This window comes from Oryzias latipes, chromosome 3, assembly GCF_053564925.1.
Source record: "Oryzias latipes strain Hd-rR chromosome 3, Olatipes_Hd-rR_3.1".
Lineage (NCBI taxonomy): Eukaryota > Metazoa > Chordata > Actinopteri > Beloniformes > Adrianichthyidae > Oryzias > Oryzias latipes.
In genome coordinates this window covers 11,248,808-11,264,595 of record NC_136239.1, presented here as the reverse complement: position 1 = coordinate 11,264,595, position 15,788 = coordinate 11,248,808, and positions in this window count along the sequence as shown.

Below are 15,788 nucleotides of genomic sequence, written 5' to 3'. Positions count from 1 at the left end.
AACCAGATTATGGTACATGGCACATACTTGTATAGCTCTTTTCTACCTTCCTCGAAGGCCCAAAGTACTTTACAGTCACAGTGCCATTCACCCATTCGCACAATGATGGCCAACCAATAACCGCCAGAGGCAATGTAGGGTTCAGTGTCTTGCCCAAGGACACTGTCACATGGGCGAGCAAGACAGGAATCAAATCTGCAATCTTTCAATTAGCGATCGACCGCCCTGCGACCGCCAAACTATGATCAAATATTATGGTCCTAAGATTATGGTCAAACCTTGTATAAAACCAGCAACATTTTATTTTTAATGCTACAGTAATGTTCTGTGGCCTAAAAAGACTTTCATATAGAATAGCTTCTCACTTATCTCATTTCAAAAATCCCAATTAGTCAATCCTAAACAAAACTTTGCTCATTAATTAAATTTAGTGTAACAAATATGCTAGATCTAAACTCAAAATGCCTCAAAAGTAAGGGCTGCACAGTGGTGTGGTGATTAGTACTGTTTCATCACAGTAAAAAGGCTCTGGTTAGCATCTCAGCCAGGTCTTTTTGAGTCAACTTTTCTGTACACTACAAAAAAAAGGTAGCCTAAAAATAGGAAAAGAATGGTAAAACAATAAATGGAAAATACTTACAGTACATAGTCACAGTCACATTCACACACTGATGGCGGCTCTGCAGCCAAACACTGGCACCAAGGTATAACCTCCAGGAACCACAGGGTCACATGGTTCACAGGGAACCTAGGCTGCAATCTTATGATCAGAGGTCGACCACCCTACCCCTGCACCACGGTCACCCTGAAGAACGCTAATCTTGAAAAAAATTACTAAAAAGTTGTAAAAATTATCTGTCCATGCAGCAAGTTATTTTTTCTTACCAGGAAACTTTATGACAAGCTATCAGATATCTAGAAACAAAGAGTTCTACACAAGTGTAAAAAAAGGTAAAAATAAGCAATTGCACCTTCTGCGTAGTGAGCTCCGCTGCCCATGGTCCAGCAGAGCTAGCGAGTGCCATTGCTTAGGCTACCGCTCCGTGGGCATTGCACTTCACTATGCTGGACCATCAGCAGTTGGCTTCCTGGAAGACGGAGAGCCGCCACGGGGACCGTTGTAGCAGGTCTTTTTTCAAAAATCCAAAAATAAGAAAACCTCCAGTTTCAGCATCCGGCGTAAAACATTGCCAAGTTTACCATGCGACTCGTTCGCTGTGGCGACCCCTGATGGGAAAAGCCGAAAGAGAAATAGAGGGGGGTTGAGGGAGTACCCAGATGCAGATGCAGAGAGGAGGAGGCAGGAGGTTCCAGGGGAACAAGATCTTTAATGACTTAAAACAAACTAGCACACAAAACCACTGCAGAGCAGGCAGGCAAACTCAAAACTAGAAACACTAAACAGGAAACAATGGACCATCACAGGAGGAATGGAAAGACAGGACTTAAATAGACACAGAACAGACGACACACAGGTGGAAACAATCAGGACACATGGGGACCAAAAGCAAAACTCGAAACCATGATACACAACAGGGAACCTTTCAAAATAAAACAGGAAACAGAACTAAAATATAACTAAAAAACAAAAGCAAAGAACTCAAACCGAAACATTTAGAGAATGCTTGAAAAAGTATGGAGCAACGATAAGTTCTAAAAAAAAAGGTTTAAAATATTTGTATGTATCAAATAATTTGGACTGTAGGAACTCCAGCTCCCTCCCATTTTCCAAAAACATGCTTTAAGGGTTGATTGGGTTCTCTGATTTGTCCTCATTGAATGCGAATGCATCTGGGCTTACAACCTGTCCAGAGTGAAGCAGCTGAGACAACCCCACATGACCTTACGTGGGAATGGAAGATGACGAGTAAAAAGCATTAAGTAATTTTTTTTCCAGGATTTAGTTTCTTGAAAAAAATCTGTCACATTATCCTAAAAGTGAATAATCAAAAAGTTCAGTTTTAGTTGAGGTAAAAAGCTGTTTTATGGGTAATATAGGTACACATCTGAAATAATTTAAGTTACTTGTTAATTGTGGATGAGCTTTGGTGCATGCCCCCTGCCATTTTCAATGGTAATTTATGCATGTAAATCTTCTCTCAATGCCTCCAATCTCTCTATAAGATACTCAGGAGTCTCCCCAACAGGAGGTGCACTACTTTACATATCAGCCCCTTCTGAGACCTGTCACTAATCAGTGACTTTTCTGCTGTGCTCACAGAAGTGGAAAATTAGATCAATCAACATACCCATGAAGTTTTCCAGTTTGAAAAACTGAAAAACTGCAGAGTTATATGATTTCTTGCTATGTCTTATTGTTGCATCAGAACATAAGTATCAGGATCTTTGGTTTCAATTTATTCATATCTTTAGCTGAGTTTTTACGCAGAATTTCATTCATATGCTTTACAAATTTTCAAGCTTTCAAAATGACCCATATACCCCTTGTGCTATTTTGTGGGGTCAAAATGACCCCACCCTTAAATTGACGTGTTACGTGTGTTATGAACATAAAATAATTATGGAAAGGATTTACACCTGATTAGATAGCTTTAATTGAACAAAAATGAATCATTCAATTTAAATACTACAGTTGGACCCAACTTAAAATTAATATTGTTGCTCACTTTAAAAAAAAAAGTTGATCCAATTTAAAGGAATCCCTCAGTTGGTTACACGTAATTGTATGAAGTTTATTCAACTTAAATTTGTATGACTACCCAACTCAATTTATGTTGATCTAACTTAAATTTGTATTTTTTCTTTAATTTTATTTATACATCTGTAATTTACACTCTCTTTTAAAGTTTCAACCAATGGGTCTTTTAATTTTCACATCAAAGACATGAATTACCCAGCAATGTCCCACATTACAAGGCAGAAGCTCAAGTGCCGCGAACTCTGTACATTACAAATTTGCCGCACAAGGGGGTTGTCATCATCCGCTACCAAACTCTAACTCATGGTGCAGAAAAACAAAAACAAAAAACATAACAGTTTAAATTACTAGTTAAAACAGAGTAAAACAGCTAGACAATATAATTGAAATTAGTAACTGTTAAATGGATTCTTTTTATATACAATCGAAATGATTCATTCACGTAAGATTTACAAACATAAAATTTTCTGGTTGAAATGACAAGTTACATTTTCGTAAACTTAATTGGCTGGTAATTTCCTTTTTTTGAGTCTACCAAGATGAAGGTGGATGAAGGTGGAGAGGATTTCATGTAATCCATGGACACCAGTGAAGATCACAAATCATTGAAGAAAAGGCAAGGCAAGGCAAGGCAAGGCAAGGCAAGTTTATTTGTATAGCACAATTCGTACACAAAGTAATTCAAGGTGCTTCACAAAACAGAAAAATGCATTAAAATCACAATACATCATAGAAATAATCAACGTAAAATTTACTTTAAAAGAAAAGAAAAAAAAAAAGATTTAAAAAGAAAGGAAGGAAAGAAAAGTGCAGATAGGACCTTTCAGTCATATACACGGCTAAACAGAAATGTTTTAAGTCTAGATTTGAACATGAACACAGAAGAGGCCTGTCTTACGCCTTCAGGGAGGCTGTTCCAGATTTTAGCTGCAAAATATTTAAACGCTGATTCCCCTTGTTTAGTTCTGACTCTGGGTATCAACAGGAGGCCGGCCCCTGAGGTCCTCAGAGTACGAGATGGTTCATATGGCACTAACATGTCAGAGATGTACTTTGGTGCGTGGCCATGGAGAGACTTGTACACAAGCAGAGCTGCTTTGAAGTCTATTCTTTGAGGTACAGGGAGCCAGTGCAAAGACCTGAGCACAGGACTAATGTGATCATACTTCCTGGTTTTGGTCAGGACTCGAGCAGCAGCATTCTGGATGTACTGAAGCTGTTTTACAGCTCGTTTGGAGAGGCCGGTGAGCAGGCCGTTACAGTAGTCTAACTTACTGGAGACAAATGCATGGATAAGTATCTCCAGGTCTCGCTTTGAGATTATGTTTTTGATTTTGGCAATGTTTTTCAGGTGGTAAAATGCCGCTGATGTTACTGACTTGATATGGCTGTTAAAGTTCAGGTCAGAGTCCATGATTACCCCTAGATTTCTGACTTGATTTGAGGGTTTAAGAGACAGAGAATGAAGGTAGCTGCTGACAATTTCTATTTGTTTCTGTGGGCCAAAAACAATAACTTCGGTCTTGTCTGAGTTTAGCTGGAGAAAGTTGTTCTGCATCCACGCGCTGATCTGTTGGAGGCAGTGGTTGAGTGAATCCACTGGCCCATATTCACCTGTTGTCAGTGACACATAGATCTGAGTATCATCTGCATAGTTGTGATAAGAAATGTTATTACTGCGTATTAACTGCCCTAGTGGCAGCATGTAGAGGTTGAACACAAGGGGTCCCAGGATCGATCCCTGGGGCACACCACAATTCAAGCCCATGTAGTCTGAGACACAACTCCCAATTTCAACAAAATATTTCCTGTCTTCCAGATAAGACTTGAGCCAACTTAGGGCAGATCCAGAGATGCCAACCCAGTCTTGGAGTCTGTGCAAAAGGATCCCATGATCAACAGTATCAAAGGCAGCGCTCAGGTCTAGCAGGATTAAGACAGAGACTTTTCCATCATCAGTGTTCAGGCGGATGTCATTGGTTACCTTGATAAGAGCAGTTTCTGTGCTATGATGGGGTCTAAAACCTGACTGGAAAACATCAAACGAATTGTTTAATAAGAGAAAGTCAGTGAGCTGTTGGTAGACAACTTTTTCAAGGACTTTTCCTAAAAATGGCAGATTAAAGATAGGTCTGTAATTATTCAGTACAGTGGGATCAAGACCGCTCTTTTTCAGGAGGGGTTTAATGACTGCAGTTTTTAAGGCCTCTGGAAATATTCCAGATTGAAGAGACATGTTAACTATTTGAGTAATTGATGGCAACACACTGTTCAAGACAGACTTTAGAAATCTAGTGGGTAACACATCAAGGCAGCATGTAGACGAGCTCAGACGGGTGATGGTCTCTTGGACAATTTGGTCAGTGACAGGTACAAAGTGAGTCAGCTTAGAGTGAGTAGGTGGCCGTTGGATAGTTATATGTGTTGTGGAGTTGATGGCTTTTTTAATGCCCTGAACCTTGTCATTGAAAAATACAGCAAACTCATTACATTTGGGTGTACAAACCAGTTCTATTGGTAGCTGGGTTGGAGGGTTAGTTAATCTGTTAACTGTTGTGAACAGGATACGAGAGTTGCTGCTGCAACTTCTAATTATTTCAGAGAAGTACCTTTCCCTTGTTCTGCATAAGATCTGGTTGTAAGCGTACAACTCCGCCTTATATATTCCATAATGAACCTGGAGTTTTGACTTGCGCCACTTTCGCTCGGCTCTGCGGCACTGTTGTTTCTGTGCCCTGACTAGATCATCATTCCTCCAGGGAGCTTTCTGTCTATGTTTTCTCAATTTAACTTTCATAGGGGCAATGGCATCCAGAACATTCAAGATGCTAGAAGTAACAGAATTCAGCATTTCATCAACATAGGCACCAGAGACGTTTTCAGGGTTTATCATTTCTACAAACTGTGCCCTAGTGCTCTCATTTATTTGTCTCCCCTGGACAACTGCAGGGCCAGGCGGTGGTTTGGGAGCAACAGACAGGTCAAAGAATACACAGAAATGATCAGAGAGGGCGACATCAACCACACTGACATTGTAAATAATAACCCCCCTTTGATGAGCAGGTCCAGAGTGTGCCCTCTGCTGTGGGTGGGGCAACTCACATGCTGAATTAGACCAAAGGTTTCAAGGAAAGCATTGAGCTCTTTTGCATTTCTGTCATTGACATTATCAACATGAACATTAAAATCACCTGTAATGACTAGACCATCAAAGTCTGTGCACACAACTGAGAGCATTTCAGTGAAATCATCAATAAAACTTTGGCTGTGCTGAGGAGGTTTGTACATAACTATGCAGAGTAAGGGAGGAGTTTGTTTTAGCTCAATCTTAAAGGACACATACTCAAATGATGAAAACACACCAAATGATAGTCTGCGGGTTGCAATATTATCTCTAAACAGTGCAGAAACGCCTCCACCCTTTTTATTTTCTCGTATTTCCGATTCATGTTTGTAGTTGGGGGGAGTTGATTCGACTAGAACTATGTTTCCTGTGTTTTTGTCAAGCCATGTTTCAGTTAATAACATAATATCAAGATTAAAAGAAGAGATAAGATTATTGATTAAAAATGATTTGTTGCATAAAGATCTGACATTGAGTGCAGCAAGTTTGAGCTTAGTTTCCTTGGGACTGGTCAAAACCTTCTTGCAAGGGATGTGAACTAGATTTCTTTGATTGGACAATCTAACTGCCCTTTTTTGCATTCTACGTGGTGCAACTACAGGTATAGCACCAGAAGGAAGCTGTTCATCACAGGGCCCCAGTTTGACATAACCTTTCCTAGGACACTGGGGGCCCGTTTCATCCTAGCTCCGGGGAATAGCACCTCTAGAGGCGCGCAGGAGAGGTCGAGTTGAGGGTAGTTTGGGTGATGGACCGGGAGGAGTGGGAGCTGGACGGGATTTGGGTGAACGACGGAGGGGGCGTGTTGGAGGGGGTTTGGATGAAGGCCGTGTTGGAGGGACTTTGGGTGAAGGATAAGGAGGGGGCGCTGGAGGGGTAGGAGAGCTCCTGTGTGGTGTGAGGCTCACAGGTGTTAGGGGAGCCATCTTAATTCCTGACTTAATGAGGCTATCAAAATGGCTAGGTAGGGCCATGGGTGAAAGTGGGGGGGACGAAAAGGAAAGTGATTCTTCACTGGGAGTAGATGTAAGGGGGCGCCCACAGCTGGTCAGATGGTGGAATTTCTGGGGCCAAATCTGGTGGTTGTTGTTGTGGTTCTGCAGCTGGGTCCTTAGCTGGCGGTAGTTGTTGTGGTGCTGGTGCAGGTGAGTCCTTAGATGGAGATGGTTGCTGTAATGCTGGTGGGGCTGAGTCTTTAGATGGAGGTGGTTGTGGTGCTGGTGCTGCCGGATCCAAGTCTTTGACCTGTGGTGGTGGAGGTAGTTGTTGTTGCCGTTGTGCTGTGGTTCCTGGGACACTGGCTCGGTCCTTCCTTACTGCCTTTTTAGGGCCTTGGCCTCTATGCCCCAGAGCGTGGAGGAGGTTCTTCACTAACTCTCTTGCTCCACCTCTGTTCAGGTGTGGGCCTCTTCCCATGAATAGGTCCTTTCGCTTCCAGAATGTATTGAAGTTCTCAATGTAATGCAATCCTCTGGAAGCACACTCTCTGGAGAGGCAATTGTTCAGCTGAAACAGACGGCTGAACTTGAGTGACACCCCATCGATTTTAGGAAGAGGTCCACTGATGAATGCTTCAACCTCTACTTTGTCAATCTCTTCAAATAACTTCATGAAGTCCTTTTTCAAACGTTCGGACTGTTCTTTTCTGATATCGACAGCACCTACATGGATGATTATTCGTTTAACTCCTTGGTACAAGACTTTAGATAAGAGTCCTGTAATCACTGGAACAGTAGAACTTGGGCAACATAAAGTTTGCATTCTTCTGTGGCTGACTCCACTGATAGCGCCATCTCCAAGCAGCAGCATATCTCTGACCTTGACGTTTGGCACAGATTTTCTTTCTGCCTGTGCTTCTCTGTGGTCCAATTTCACTGTGTTCTTCAATATCACATTGTGTTAGGGGTAAAAATCTGTTTGTGAGCTTTATTTCGGATGTTCTGTCATCTTTACGCTTTGGCTTAACACAGAGTTCCTCCGCACAAAGTTTTGGAAAGGACACAACATCACTCAGGTCTATGTCACTGTTATTCTTCTCGTTTGTGGTAAGAGCAGGCTTCTTACCACCCGATGTTACTGGAAGGGTCTTGTGAAGTCCATTTTCAGTTTCCAAAGTAAATATCCTTGTTTGTAGCTCTTTTATTTCTTGTTGGTAGATCCGACTGCGTTCACAGTGGGAGTTTGTTTTTCTTCCTCTTCCGGACATGTCGCTGGCTTGTCAAAAATATTGATTTATATAGGTGGAAGTCACAAAAAAGGATGACCAGTCTGATATTCCAGGATGTGTGGAAGAAGTAAAATGATTAGAAATGATTAATTAAATGATTAAAAAGCAAATAAAGCAGGAAGCAGCAGGAGCAGGGAAAAAAGCGTCTGCACTCTTTTGCAGGGGGAGGAGCAAAAAAACGGTTCAGTACACTGTCTTGTGGGGTCCAGATGACCCCACTCCCAACGTTAAAGTGCCTTGGATAGCACAAGGGTTAAGATGTAGCCCACCTTTGCCCTACTGTTGCTGGGATGGACTCCAGCAACTCCCTGACCCTACACAGAACAAGCAAAATATAGAAGACGAATGGAAGGATTTTTTCTAAATCCTGGCTAATAAAAAAAAGCCTTGTAGTGTGGAAAATATGAAAATTAGTACAGAAGTAGACAATGCAAGTTCCTGACAAGTTAAATTAACCTTCCTTAAGATATATGAAATGTCATGGTTGTTGCGCTGTATTCGTCTTATGCAGAATCCAAATTTTTGCCCACACCCAACAGAGCTTCTCCCTCCCCCTACATGTATCCGTCCAAACAGAATTATAGAAAAAATAGTGTTGATGTCCCACTTGATGACATCACCAATAGTCCCTGGTCATCCATATGTCTCTGGACGTCGGCCATCTGTATCAAGTGCCACCGGATGCCAATCGCCCAGTAGCCCAGGGCAATGTCCCCTGTGCACTTGTGAAATTGCCCAATTCTCGCACAATTTCAGCACACAAAAAATATTCCTGCCACCACATAACGTCCAAATGTGCCAGAGCGATGCCTGACTGATGCGGAAAATTCGTCCGGTCGCTGTTGAATTTTGATTTTTTCTTAAACATCAGCTGCCTCCGCGCAACCTGTAAAAATATGACTGCCGTCACCCGATGACAAGCTGCTCGGCCACCTGCCAAGTTTGCTGAAAGACTGGCATTTATGTTGCTGCGCTGTGGCATTTTGGCATGTGTGACAGTAATAAAATGCATCATAATGCAACACAGAAAAGGAAAATAAGTTCATAATCCTGTCATTCCGAAGATGCTTTGCTGCATTGACATGTGCATGGTTTTAGTTAAGTGAAATTGTTAAAAAGTGTATCTCATCAAGGGTTCTTTTTAAAAGGAAGAGATGCATGTACTGACATTACAATAGTTAAAAAAAAGGAAAGCGGCTGTCCTTTATCATTTCTCTTAAGACACTTTTTGTTTTTGAGTCCAAAATAATCTCTTTTTGCAAAAACGTTTTATAACGCAACAAGTAGATTATAATAAAACATCATAAATGTTTTATTTTTAAATAATAAAAAATTGATTGCCATAAAAAATATTCTTATTTCAATGAATTTATTTCCGCAGAACTCTATCCAGCAAGGCCAGGTGGACCCCATATGATTCAAAAGTGGGCAGAAAATGAGGGCTCTGAATGGGTTTGTCAGCAGTCTCTGACCAACTTAACAAAGCCAGTACATAAAATATATATATCTATATCTATATATAGATATATCTATAAAGATATAGATATATTGATATAGATAGATATATATATCTATATCTATATATAGTCTGTACTGTGTACTTTTCCCTAACAACAGCGTAAAGCCATTTGTTTCTTTAATACAGTTTTTTTATACTTACTGTCATGTTTTCATGCCCACATTCATAGTGTGTGGGGTCATGGAGTGTATTTGTCAACGGAAGGGAGGGGGGAGATTAAAAGGATTGGGTTGGTTCCAATTAAAATTTTTGTGCCTTTTTTTTTATCAAGCGCATTGAGCTGCTAAAATCATGAGAAGAACTTTCTATCAATAAATTTGATCTTATGTGCTTTTCTATTTTAAATATTTCAGGCACTTACAGAAAAGCGCATCAGAAAACTGCTTTATTTAACCCTGCCCCCTCCCTCAATAGATTTTCAAAACAGAAAGCAAGACAACCAATAAGTTTAACTCTTAAGCTACGTACACATCAGGCATGTGATGCATGTTCTTGATGTGCATTTAGCATGGTGGTCACACAGGACTGTCTCTACCCGATACTAGCATTATTTTCACCACTTACAGTTAAAGAGGCTTGGGAAATGTTGCAGTGCAAATCTTGCTAATCTTGCTCCAGGCTTTTTCTTTCACAGCTCTCTGATATATAAAATATTTGATGTCATAGAATTCCAGCCAGGTAAAAACAACAATTATTAATTTATCCATCATGATCAATTTTCAAATGGTTGGCACTTCAATCAATGAAAAAGTAACTAACAAATCTGTGTCCCTGACTGTTTAAAGTTCAATCTGGTTTAACCTCAATGGTCGCGCGTTTTGCACATAGAGAATCAGAAAAAAGGGTAGTAGAAACTTGCATGAATACTAGACTTTTAAATGTGTAAACTTGAAACATGTGTTTACGCCCATTTAAAACTTTTCTTTGGAAGTGGCCGCTTGAACACATGTTACCGAAGGCGGTGTGAATGTTACTTCCCAAGCAGCTAGTGTTGGTGACTCTGCCCCTCCCACATCTCAAGGACAGGCAGTGGTACTTGAAATGTACTGCATTATGTTTGTACTCAACCATAAATTCCTGCTTTGTGCTCGCAGATGAAACAAAAATATATTTACTTTTCCCTCAAACTTTCTTTTATTTTTATTTCAAGTAAGATCTGCAGTACGTCAATAAAAAGTAAGAAGCAACTCAAGATGGCTCAATGAAAACTGTACAAGTTGCAAACCATTGAAATTCAAAATGTTATGTCTAAAAATGTTTGGATTAAAAAAAAAAATTCACAAGTATCTAAAAACATATATATTTGATCAAAATAGTGACTTCTTTGTGTACACACACATAAGTGCTTGTGTGCATGCATGTTAGTTCGTGTGACGTTTTTGGGAAAAGGGTCACACTATTGAGTGAAAACAGGGGAAAAGCACAAAAGAGTTGCCACCTATAAGACACCTGAATTGGCCCATTCAACCCTAACAATTGCTGATAGAAATCTCTTTCTTTTGCATCCCTCTATGCTCTGCCCAAGCTTTAGTTTTCCATTCATTCCACCCAAAAAAAAATTCCAGAAAAAGCACATTCCAAAGGATTTTTTTTTCTACAACTCACTTTCTGTTTTGTTTTTTTCCTGAAATTTTTCTTTGAGTTTTCTTTAAAACTTTTAAGAACTGTATTAAATCCTAATGAAATTATTTAATTTAATTATCCTTTTTACCTGTCTGTTCAGGGCATGTAAAAGTATATGACAGATTTGTGAGAACATAAATAGTACAGACATTGCCAAGTGACATTAAAAATCCTACTCCACAGTGGCAGTGGTGAATCAAATGCTAAAAATACCCCATGCACAGACACACAAAGGCTATCTCTGTGGAACCTGAAAGAGTGCTGGAATCCCTGATCTACACCATAGATGATAAGGAGAGACACTGTTCTGTAAGAGCTTGTCTGGCTTTGTGCTGGAGCTTGCTTTCACACACATGCAGGTGTTGGCAGATGTGCTGTGGTTTAGTATGAGTAGAGCAGCATCGGGCTACTGAGAGTGATAGTGAAAATTTTATCACCCAGCATCCTTTGTTCTCATTCTTTTTTTAGTCAATTCATTCAACTTTTTATTATATGCTGAAACACCTGTAGACGGGTTGAAACATACAGTCACAACTTTGTCACAACTGTCAGAGCGCACAGTTGAGGAATGTTGCATCTCCAAGAAGCCACCAATGTATGTTTATCTTTGCCAGTAAATTTGTAACCTGTACCTTTTCAAAACAATTCTTACTACTGAGCCCTGGACATGACATTTAAAAAAGTAATCTAAGTATTCCTTTAAGTTAATAATTTATGGCAACAAATTAGTTGGGTTTAAAAAAGCCAAATTGGCCACAAACTGGCATTTTATGCTAAACATTTAAGCATTTTTGGAGCACACATTAGTTTTTTGTGGGCACAGAGTAGCATTTTATGTGCAGAAAAGATCATTTTGTGTGCCTAAAGTAGTATCACATGGCCATAAATTAGCATTTTGTGAACACAAATTAGCATTTTATGTGCAGAAATTAGCACTTCCCTGACCACAATTTCACATTTTGTGCACACAAATTAGTGGTAGATATTTATTATACTAAAATGCTCAGTTGTGCGCACAAAATGCAATTCTTTGCCTACAAAATGCTAATAAACTGCAAGTTTGTGGCCACGAAATACTAATTTGTGTGCACAAAATATGAAAATGTGGTGAAGGAAATGTGGCGTACCAAAAACCAAATGCCCGCTGTTGTGTGGCTGCCTGAGTCCTGATTGGACTCAAGAATGTGTGTCAAAAGCTTCAATTGCTCCCAAATCAAACTAAAAAGGTAAAGTTATTGCTCATTTTTACCCACAGTTTTGATAATTCTTCAAGCAAATGTAGACTTTGCCATTAACCCTTGTGCTATCCTAGGCACTTTAACATTGAGAGTTGGGTCATCTAGACCCACTAAACCTTTTATCTTCCATGATTTGTGATCTTCACTGGTGTCCATGGATTCCATGAAATCTTTCCACCTTTGTCCACCTTTGTCATGGTAGGGAGAACATGTCAATGTAAGGGTGGGGTCATCTAAGATAGCACAAGGGTTAATAGGCAGTAGTGTTGGCTTATTTGGGATCGTAGCAGAACCAAACTGATACATCTCCATAGAAAAACAGTTGGGATTTGGAGATACAGTTTCTAGTATTCAGCTCTATTCAGCTCTTTAACTGATTGTTAAAGCCACAACAACTACCCCATTATCACCTCAGAAACAGCTCATCGCATGGCTGCCAGTTTTGTTACACAAATACATAACCTATATGTCTACAGGAGGGATTTGACCTGCATCATGTTCTTCCAATGTTGTGTTATTTTGATGCTGAAGCTGTGGATGGACTATCTGGCACACTGGATACAAAGTCACAGGCCAGTTCATGAGTCAGCCAGTAGACCTAAATGAAGACTCTCAGCTGACCTTGACTAAGCATCTTTATTGCTTTACAGGAGTTTCTGCAATAGTCCTGCTTCACCTTTGTTAAGAATAAAATGGAGCTAGGCACATTGGGATTCATTTGGCTGTACACAGGACAAAGTCATTGATTACATTTAGTAACATTACTACCAAATGCTTTGTCAAAGGTTACCTTTTTATAATCATTAGGATTGATGGCCCACATACAAAAATGGATCTACAAGCATTCAAATTCAAAGATTCAAAGAGTTTATTGTCATGTGCACAGTAAAGAAACGGGTTTCCCTGCACAATGAAATTCTTTCTTTGCTGTCTGCTCCGAATGCCCAAAAGTATAGAGGAAACAAAAACAATTCACTCACATCATACACACAAAAACACAAGATGTCGAGTGGCTGTTGCAAAAGTGCAAATGTGCAAAAGTGACAGTGACAGTAGCAGCAATTAGGGTAAGCAAGGTGCAGTTTGTTTTTCCAGACTCCAGTCAGCTGTTAAGGAGTCTGATGGCAGAGGGAAAGAAAGAGTTCTTGAGTCTGGTGGTCCTGCACTTCACACTCCTGTACCTCCGTCCTGAGGGGAGGAGAGTGAACAGTCCTCGTTGCGGGTGGGTGGGGTCCTTGATGATGGAGGCAGCTCTCCTGCAGACCCTGCGTTTGTAGATGCTCTGCAGCGAGGGAAGAGGAGTCCTGGTGATCTTGGACGCAGTCTTTACCACTCTCTGCAGGCGTTTGCGGTCCGCAGCGGTAGAGCTGCCGTACCACACTGTGATGCCGCTGGTCAGGATGGACTCAACCATGCAGCTGTAGAAGTTGCTGAGGATCTTCGGGGATCTTTGGAGACAAATGCTTTTGAACCATAATGTATTCTAACACTAGTCCTTAGATGTTGCTGTTTATTTTGCACTTAAAAACTGAGATCTAATTACAGTTCAAAGAGAATATTGCAGACCAGACAACAAACTCTCACGAGACCTGATATTCTTTCAATACACAATGAAGCTTTTCATTAGAATTCAGAAACTCTAAGATATTTGTGTATGGAGGTCTGTGACAATGACAGTGGTTCTGAGAAACTAGTATAAGAGATGGTGGGAAAATTCAAACACAAACAGCCCATTTTTAGACAATTATGTAATGTAAAGTCTGATAAAATCATTCTCCTTTTGTCTCAAAGATATATTCAGATATGAGATAGAAACTGGAGAGTAATTTTATATGAAGGAAGTAGTCCTGGATTTATTTTTGAAGATTTATTAGAAGAAAAAAGTTCCATAACATTATAAAAAAATGTAAACAAACTCTGTCCTAAAAGTGGACAGCAAAAGGAGGATAGCAATCATTTTCATTTTGACAGTCTAAAGATGAATCGCTGTTTTGGTTACCTTTTGATGTGGTGCAACCTAACATTCCAAGTGCAACATAAATGGTGAGCAATATTGGAGCTATCCATATTATAGCACAGAGTTATATGGATAGAGACCCTACGCTAGCCTGTTACTATCGTCCAAGATGCATAAAGAGATAGAGTAAAACTACTATAAAATGCTTAATTTTGTCCGACTTTGAAAAGAAAAAAAAACTCTGATCATCGCAAACATAAGACCCATGCAGTGGTATAAATGTTTTCGGACAAATAGCAACAGATGAACGACATTTCAAACTTTTCCATAAATAAGAAGTTCTCTGAAAACACTGCCATTGTCGGCTTAGTCACAAATGACAATGACAGAGAGTGCAGAGAACTGATACACAACTTTGTGGACTGGTGCCGGCAGAACCCCCTCCAGATCAATACAAGAAAAACAAATGAGCTGGTGGTGGATTCTTTATGAATCTACTGTTTTCTGAAGATGAAAATGTTGTTTGTTTATTAAAAAATAACTTTTAAACTTTTTTTTTTTTTTTTTGCAAAGATTGTCTAAATGCACTGCATTGCTGTCTACAGTCGCTAAGTGAGAATCGATGCACACTGGTTTTTCACAGAGACGTCTGGGAGATTTCTAGGGCACTCGATTTTGGAATTGTAGATTCGGACCGTGCTACAAAATGGCAAACACACTATATAATGCACTATGTTGTTAGTAGTGAAGGAATTGGGACATAGCCATGGTCATTCTCCATAAAAAAAAGATTGGTGGTGTTGCCAGAAAATGTGGAAATAGTGCAAAGTCTAAAACTACCATAGACTTTGAATAGACTACAGACAAGATCAGCCTAAGCGTTTGCTTTTTAGAGTTAACAATCTTAGATTTTCCCTAAAAGGTTTTCTATTGTTCCTTCTTTATTAGCTGACAGTAATAACTTACTTGTGAAAAGTCATGTTCTTGTATTTCCAGCTCTGTGCATTTGTAGCACAGCAGTAGACAGGCATCTCGACATATCCAATATGGGGTCAAACTTTGCATATTTATTTGTATTTGTATTTAGGCTAGCGACTCTAGCCTATATATAGCATTGATTACAGCTATCCAAGCTGTAATCTCAAACATGGTTTTTTGTTACTCTGTTGTTTGTTGTACAAATAGTTTACAGTCTTGCTAAACTGGACCACACTGGATCGTGGGTCAGTGTTGGAATTCTAAGAACATTATATTCAGGCAAAGGTTGTGCTTTTAATTTGATAGGTAGGGTTTTGAACCTCGTTTGATCGGAAGGGTCCAAAAAGGTAGTGCTTGCTTTATTCTTTGCGCATTCATTAACTAACACACATGTACACATAAACAAGTGTCTGTGCTGGTTGCAGCATGCTACCATGATTTTTTATCTGTAATTCTGTACAGT